Raw genomic sequence first — 9,042 nt, 5'->3', positions numbered from 1 at the left:
CTGACAGGTAACCAAACACACTCAGTAACAACAAGCCAAGTGTAGATACGGCCAATACCTGCAGGACAGGTTTTACTGTTTGTGTTCGGGTAAGTTCACAACAGCTGCTTATGAATGTGTCAGAATGTAAAATTCCTTTCTTCAGTGATCCCCATGTCGCGACGACCTTGTAAATAGTCTATAGTTGATCGGGAAAATTATATAACTGCACGTACCAACAAACATGGGCTGATTCGTGGATAACGGGTGTCTCTGCTGAGTGTTGTAAACGACTTTGTCGGAACACGTCACATTAAGACCGATAGTGACATACTGATACTGACTTTTGTATTTCATATATGGTTTGTCTATTCTCTTATCAAAAGAAACATACCCTTGAGACTTCTAGAAACAACTTTTGACTTTGAACGTCAGCATGTATACTATGTTCTCAAACAACATTTACACAGTCGTATGAGTTACGTATTGACACAACTGATCACAGCGTCAGACCATATACAGTAGTGTAACGCTGTGTTACAAATGTAGGACATATTGGGAATCATCAAACTATATCTTCTGATCCAAGACGGCAAAAGTTAGACACTGCATGTACAGATTCTCGTCTAATGCATGTTTCAACAAACATTACGAGCATCTTAGCGGGTTTGGAAGATTTACAGGGAAAGCAGACATAGAGAGAAGTGATCGTGTACAGGCATTGGACCATGGGGTCATTTTACCATGTGTAAGATAAAGCTGCTGTGTTTTGAAATTAGAGGTAGTATAACGGAATCATAATGGCTCTAAATTTAATCGAAAACCTCACGGTTACGGGTTCGGTTTTAATTTAAATTTAGAACCGTCAACTCTATTCTACCGTGACAATTTTGTGAACATTTTCAGCTGGAACCATTTTTTTTTGGTAACGCGTCAATACCTTATGCGGCCTCGCATTCCAAACTCAATTGATATCGCCCCAAAATAGGGTGATTGGTGGTAAAGCCTTCAATAACGACGCAGACCCTTTACCCAACCGAATAATGACCTTGACCTATTTTCGGAAGTTATTGTGTACCGTGACGACACCGCTTTGTGTACCGCTTCTGACAATTTGTGCAAGGTTAACCTGCTTGTATGACTGATAAAAAGTCTCTCATATCTAATTATTGGTAAGTGCAAAATTTAAGAGTTGAGGCCCTTTTTGCTGTGATGAGGTGTCCGTGTTCAACGAATTTACTGTTGAACCTTGTGCCCTGTCAACGTAACAGTTTTACGCGCCTCAGAAGAGTCACTGCGGTGGCTTAAACTCACTCATTTGTGTACCGTGTGCTCAAATTCGATTCTATGGGAACTATTTCCTACATTTTGGAAAGTGTGCTATACCCTAATGGCGTCAAAGTGTACAAGATTGTACTGGATTCGCTGGCATGAGGCTGGATATTTCCGATAGGTTTGAATAGCACATAAGGGTGTACCTCTGGTATAAACACGGTAAGGTAATTAATCATACTTTAACAGATTACTTTAGATCAAGCAGTGTAATGGATCAGAGGGGTCGTGATTACAAAATCAGTGATATACTAAATCAGTTTTTTAACGATATTATACATTTTAGAAAAAAATATGTTGGGCTATACAGACTGGTAGTAAGTAAATTTTACAACTTCGGTTATTGTGTTATACAACAGGCAAATTTGAAACAGTGCATATTTCGCATTAATATATTATTTTTATTGAATTGATAGCCCACTGTCTATATCTATGTGGACGGAAGGTTTCCCTCGGCGTTCGATGTTAATCGATTACGTTGACGATAATCAGCAGCCATAACTGCCTGCAACATTCTGCTGTGATACATTTTACACAACTAGTACATGCACGTTGTGACCTCAAACTACTAAATCCACAAATACTTCAAGCGGGATCAGGATAAAGACTGACATAGTGTAACCGGTGCTTGTCATTGGACAAATATCAGGCCGATAGTGGCTGGGCAAGTTTATAGGAAGGTGTGTTTGTTTCATGATCCTTCAAAAAAAAGTTTAATGGTGGTCACATTGCAGTGATATGCACCCCACCTAAGGAAGAGTATACTAGAATTCGAAATGACAATGAGTAAAGCGGTTTGATTTATTGCTTGTCTAAATGTCCTGCAACGTTGAAGAGATTTGAAGGCATCCAATGATGCAACTGCACAGCGTTTGTACATTTACAAATGAAGGAGAGTGGCACCAAAATACAGAAATTGTAAAACACTTAACATTCCTAACACCGTAGTCTATCAAGCACCTTCCTAACACCTTGGTCTATCAAACACCCTCCTAACACCTTAGTCTATCAAACACCTATCAAACACCCTCCTAACACCGTAGTCTATCAAAATATAGTTAGACTGCAGGTCTATAGTAAATGCAAACTCTGTATCATCCACAACAGAATACAAGCAGCTAATGCACTGATACCAGCGTTAACGCCTTTGTTGTGGATAAACTGGCTTCCACGTGTATTCCCTTGTCACTGGCTTCTTCAAGTAATTCCTTGTCATCACATTGTACTGTACAATAAACCGTTTTTTTGGTATTTACTCTCTCTCTCCATCTCTTTCTCTCTCTCTCTGATATAAGTTTAATACTGGCGATGAATGCATTATGTATGGTGATTATTCAAGTGAACAGAACTATATCACAAAGGCAAAGTAAATTTCTGAAGAAACTTCCTTTTCTTCCAGTCACCTCCGCATTTATATTCTTAAAACAAGAGACCTCCATCGTCTTTTGTACTGGAAAAGCTCCATACAAATCCGTACACGAAAGTTATGTAAGATATGTTATATTTGGGGTTACACATTCTTTGTCAAGTACATATTCTGGTACTTTTGTTGGGTTGAGTCCCATTCGGGATTCGAACCCACACAGACAGAGTCAGGCACCTAATCGCCAGCACACAAAGTCAGACATCTAACCCGCTCACCTACCGCGGCTTCCACAAAAATGGAAGTCTGACAACTGGTAGTCTAGACAACGGAAAGATATGTTGCCGAATCCAGCATATTTTCTACCAAATACACATCTCCATAATACTGTCAACGAGTGAGTGAGTGTGGGTGACTTAAGTTTTTCGCCGTACTCGGCAATATTCAAGTTATATGTCGACGTTCTGTAAATAATCGAGTCTGGACAAGACAATCCAGTGATAAACAGCATAATCATCGATCTATGCAAATCAGCGAGCCTGACCACCCGATCCCATTAGTTGCCTCTTACGACAAGTAGTCTGATAATCAAAGAAATCTATTTGAGACAGCGGAATGTTGGTACTTAAACATTACCAGGGATTGCTTGAAATTTTACAGTCATCTCAGAGTTCAGTTGTGTCCAACATTATGGTTTTTCAACGGTGTACACAACTATCCGACATTACAAGCCTCTGACAAAACTTCAATCCTGAATACAAGAAACAAGACAACACATTATGTAGTACCTCTACACATGTCGCTTCATCCCAACCACGTGAACCTTGTCCAGTTACTGATACAAGAGTAACAGTTGTACAACATACATACATTCTTGGAGCCTACGAACAATATCTAGTATGGACGTTTTGTGTAAGATGGGATGCGGTTTAGTCTCCCAAACACAAAATCATGTTTCTGATTAGTTTCACATTGATTCTCCTTTAGACAGTTTATTTAGCTGACAGTACATGTTGACTCCCAAGTTGAAACTACACTTCTTCTTGTGTTGTCAGTTTGATATAATATAATTGCTCATGTGGCCATATTGCACACAAGAACCAAGAGGTGTGGGACAATGACAGCTCCTGACTATTTCTGATATAATACTTCTATTACAAACAGCTGTCCTGATGGTGCAAACGCATACCAGTGTCACTGTCTATCTCTGATGTAATACTTCTTTTACAGACAGCTGTCCTGATGGTACATACGGCTACCAGTGTCACTGTCTATCTCTGATGTAATACTTCTGTTACAGGCAGCTGTCCTGTTGGAACATACGGCTACCAGTGTCACTGTCTATCTCTGATGTAATACTTCTGTTACAGGCAGCTGTCTTCATGGTACATACGGCTACCAGTGTTACTGTCTATCTCTGATGTAATACTTCTGTTACAGGCAGCTGTCCTGATGGTGCATACGGCTACCTGTGTCATTGTCTATCTCTGATGTAATACTTCTGTTACAGACAGCTGTCCTGATGGTACATACGGCTACCAGTGTCACTGTCTATCTCTGATGTAATACTTCTGTTACAGACAACTGTCCTGATGGTACATACGGCTACCAGTGTCACTGTCTATCTCTGATGTAATACTTCTGTTACAGACAGCTGTCCTGATGGTACATATAGCTACCAGTGTCACTGTCTATCTCTGATGTAATACTTCTGTTACAGACAGCTGTCCTGATGGTACATACGGCTACCAGTGTCACTGTCTGTCTGTGATGTAATACTTCTGTTAAAGACAGCTGCCCTGATGGTACATACGGCTACCAGTGTCACTGTCTGTCTCTGATGTAATACTTCTGTTACAGACAGCTGTCCTGCTGGTACATACGGCTACAACTGTGGTTACACATGTAACTGTGACCAGGATAAGTGTGACCCTACTTCCGGTTGCAGTCCGCCAAACTGTTCCCAAGGGTGGTCTGGTTCGACATGTCAGAAACGTATGTAACTACATCAGCATTCACAACTCCTGACACGGTAACTTAATCAAAGCTGAATTTATGTTTACTTTGGAGTCACACAGTTCTCTTCTTTTGGCTACTGATAAAGCTTACATACTCTGTTATGTCACATCCATTAAGAATCTCGCTGTTTAAAGGAAACACTGCTTGTTTCGTCACTGTTACGTTTTCGTGTCTTCTGAGCTCTTGGAACCTTGTGGTTGGACGTTATTTTCGGTTGGAATAGACGTATGACTATGGTTATGGAATGTCTCTATTTACAAGAAACAATTCAACGACCTATATGACCTCAGTCAATCGGATTGCAAACGAATTCACATAGTCTGCGACTGTAAACGAATTATGAGATAAATCGCAACGTCCGCAACCAAAATGTAACGTGATGTCAAACCAAACTTTATGCTTAAGATTTATTGGCAGCCTACAGACTGAAGTTCCCTGATTTTGGAAATATCCGAAAGAAAACTGGTGGCCATCTGTGGTATGGTGAAAGGGCTTTAGACGTCTGTTCAGGTGTCCGGGTTTTCTTCATTTTCGTTCATCCATTCTGTATCAGAAGGAGTTAATTCATACCAGGTTGGAGTTGTGACAACAACTGGGACAAACAGTTAATTGTACATTTAAGTGTAGTTGAACTCCGTACATTAATCATTGAATGATGTGGACTTATGAGGTATGAACGGGGCACAATGTCCCCATGCTTAATTGATTTGTGTTTATTATTGGCGTAAGTTGGTTTAGGGATGGTAGCTATACATGGTGTCCGCCAATGCGCACTATTTATAATTCCGAAGCGAAAAATTATGTCTCATGGTTTTACACACCTAACATAAATATACTGAAAGGCGAACGAAACGTCGTAATATTGGAAATGACATCTAATTACAAATGGAGTATTTTTAATAAATATACAACGGAAGTCAAGTTTGAGGAAAACATGAATCGTGGTCGTATAGCCTGTATTGCACAATAAAGTATTGTTTGAGATTGAGGTTTTAAATGTTTTTGTTTGTGGAAAGGGAAGAGTTCGCACAAACACAACATTGAAATCGAGATGCACGCGTGTCATGCATGCATTCAGGTATAGATTGCCGGCTTGAATGGCAGTTGTTCACTTGTTTTCTGAACACAGCAGCTAACCTCAATCTAACCTTAGTCTCAAACAATACTCTATTGGGAACACAGGCTATACGATTCATGTTTTCCTCAAACTTGACTTCCGGTGTATATTTTCCCAAAAATAGGTTCAAATACTCCATTGATACTTAAATGCGATTTCCAACATCATGACGTTTCTTTTGCCTTTCAGTATACATTGTTTATTGAAAATGATGAACGTAAAATAAGCTTTGTTTCAGAAAAGCCGTTTTCTAACAAAGGTCCAATACCAAATGGCCAGTGTGGCACGTAATGGAACTGAAAGTACAAACACTCATTTGTATGAAAACATTGAGTCCTGAAATCGCATCACGTGTACCTTCTGTGTAAGCATTATACAAAGTAGGTAACATAAAAAGTATACTCAGCTTGGTACTGAGTGGAAAGATAGGACATGTTATTGGGATGTCTTGATGTTGTGCTGAAAACCTTGGATAAAACAAGATGAATATACTGGAAGACAGTCGTCGTGGATGCATTTTCCAGGTAATTTTGCGAGGTCAAAAACTACGTCATCCAGCGGAGGTCTTTTCCCATCATCCCGAACCACAGACGGAAACACTGCTGCAGACACATGGGCTGTCTGTATAGAGACCGACGCCAGCAATCCCAACTGGTGGCGAGTGGATCTCAATGACACAGTGCTGATACGTGATGCCACCATCTACTTCAGAACTGACTGTAAGTATAGTATCAATACTGATTGTCATTAGTTACACTGTCTATATAGACACACGGGAACAATCCCAACTGGTGGCGAGTGGATCTCAATGACACAGTGTTGATACGTGACGTCACCATCTACTTCAGAACTGACTGTAAGTAAAGCATCAATACTGATTGCCATTAGTTACACTGTCTGTATAGAGACAATGGGCAGCAATCCCAACTGGTGGCGAGTGGATCTCAATGACACAGTGTTGATACGTGACGTCACCATCTACTTCAGAACTGACTGTAAGTATAGTATCATGACTGATTGCCATTAGTTACACTGTCTGTATAGAGACAAAGGGCAGCAATCCCAACTGGTGGCGAGTGGATCACAATGACACAGTGTTGATACGTGACGTCACCATCTACTTCAGAACTGACTGTAAGTATAGTATCAATACTGATTGCCATTAGTTACACTGTCTGTATAGAGACAAAGGGCAGCAATCCCAACTGGTGGCGAGTGGATCTCAACGACACAGTGTTGATACGTGACGTCACCAGCTACTTCAGAACTGACTGTAAGTATAGTATCAATACTGATTGTCATTAGTAACACTGTCTGTATAGAGACAAAGGCCAGCAATCCCAACTGGTGGCGAGTGGATTTCAATGACACAGTGTTGATTCGTGACGTCACCATCTACTTCAGAACTGACTGTAAGTATAGTATCAATACTGATTGTCATTAGTTACACTGTCTGTATAGAGACAAAGGCCAGCAATCCCAACTGGTAGCGAGTGGATTTCAGTGACACAGTGTTGCTACGTGATGTCACCATCTACTTCAGAACTGACTCTAAGTATAGTATCATGACTGATTGTCATTAGTTACACTGTCTGTATAAAGACAAAGGGCAGCAATCCCAACTGGTAGCGAGTGGATCTCAACGACACAGTGTTGATACGTGACGTCACCATCTACTTCAGAACTGACTGTAAGTATAGTATCAATACTGATTGTCATTAGTTACACTGTCTGTATAGAGACAAAGGCCAGCAATCCCAACTGGTGGCGAGTGGATTTCAATGACACATTGTTGCTACGTGACGTCACCAGCTACTTCAGAACTGACTGTAAGTATAGTATCAATACTGATTGTCATTAGTTACACTGTCTGTATAGAGACAAAGGCCAGCAATCCCAACTGGTGGCGAGTGGATTTCAATGACACAGTGTTGATACGTGATGTCATCATCTACTTCAGAACTGACTGTAAGTATAGTATCAATACTGATTGCCATTAGTTACACTGTCTGTATAGAGACAAAGGTCAGCAATCCCAGCTGGTGGCGAGTGGATCTCAATGACATTGTTGATACATGACGTCACCATCTACTTCAGAACTGACTGTAAGTATAGTATCATGACTGATTGTCATTAGTTACACTGTCTGTATAGAGACAAAGGGCAGCAATCCCAACTGGTGGCGAGTGGATTTCAGTGACACAGCGTTGATACGTGACGTCACCATCTACTTCAGAACTGACTGTAAGTATAGTACGAATACTGATTGTCATTAGTTACACTGTCTGTATAGAGACAAAGGCCAGCAATCCCAACTGGTGGCGAGTGGATCTCAATGACACAGTGTTGATACGTGATGTCACCATCTACTTCAGAACTGACTGTAAGTATAGTATCAATACTGATTGCCATTAGTTACACTGTCTGTATAGAGACAAAGGGCAGCAATCCCAACTGGTGGCGAGTGGATCTCAATGACACAGTGTTGATACGTGACGTCACCATCTACTTCAGAACTGACTGTAAGTATAGTACCAATACTGATTGTCATTAGTTACACTGTCTGTATAGAGACAAAGGTCAGCAATCCCAACTGGTGGCGAGTGGATCTCAGTGACACAGTGTTGATACCTGACGTCACCACCTACTTCAGAACTGACTGAAAGTATAGTATCAATACTGACTTTCATTAGTTACACTGTCTGTATAGAGACAAGGGGCAGTAATCCCAACTGGTGGCGAGTGGATCTAAATGACACAGTGTTGATAGATAGATATACTTTATTTCCTCCATAGCATATGAAGATGAATACAAGGTTTACAGGTACATTACAACAAGTAAATCAGTATGGTATTATGTGGATATACACATATGGTATGATGTGTATGGTATTTACACATGTCAGAAATTATACACATTCATAGAAATATCGTTACCACAACTTTATAGTTCTGCATATTCGGCTTATGCGCATTGCCCATGTTTTATAGTCGAGGTCCTTCGTCCGCTGTAAGTATAGTACAATGTATCAATACTGGGCGACCCCCAAGTAGAAAACAGAGTAATATATCGTCATCATTATTCCAAAGGTTACCAAGCGTTTCTACATCAAGAATGTCGATTAAATCTTCAGTTAGTCTGTCTCTTTCATACTGCGTTTCATTACAATAAAGAAATACATGTTTAACAATGTCATAGGCAAACGTACGACAAAGATATTCATGAGATTGA

The 9,042-nt window shown here is 40.3% G+C and overlaps 1 protein-coding gene across 1 annotated transcript in view; it reads left to right on the top strand.

Moving 5' to 3' along the window:
- Positions 1-9,042, top strand: part of LOC124279906 (receptor-type tyrosine-protein phosphatase alpha-like) — a 95,862-nt gene that overhangs the window by 252 nt on the left and 86,568 nt on the right. The gene's annotated exons all lie outside the window — the stretch shown is intronic.

The sequence above is a fragment of the Haliotis rubra genome, unplaced genomic scaffold, assembly GCF_003918875.1.
Source record: "Haliotis rubra isolate DU_JTF1 unplaced genomic scaffold, ASM391887v1 Scf258, whole genome shotgun sequence".
Classification (NCBI taxonomy): domain Eukaryota; kingdom Metazoa; phylum Mollusca; class Gastropoda; order Lepetellida; family Haliotidae; genus Haliotis; species Haliotis rubra.
Note: the sequence above shows the minus strand (reverse complement) of the source record. Positions and strands in the feature narration are given on the sequence as shown.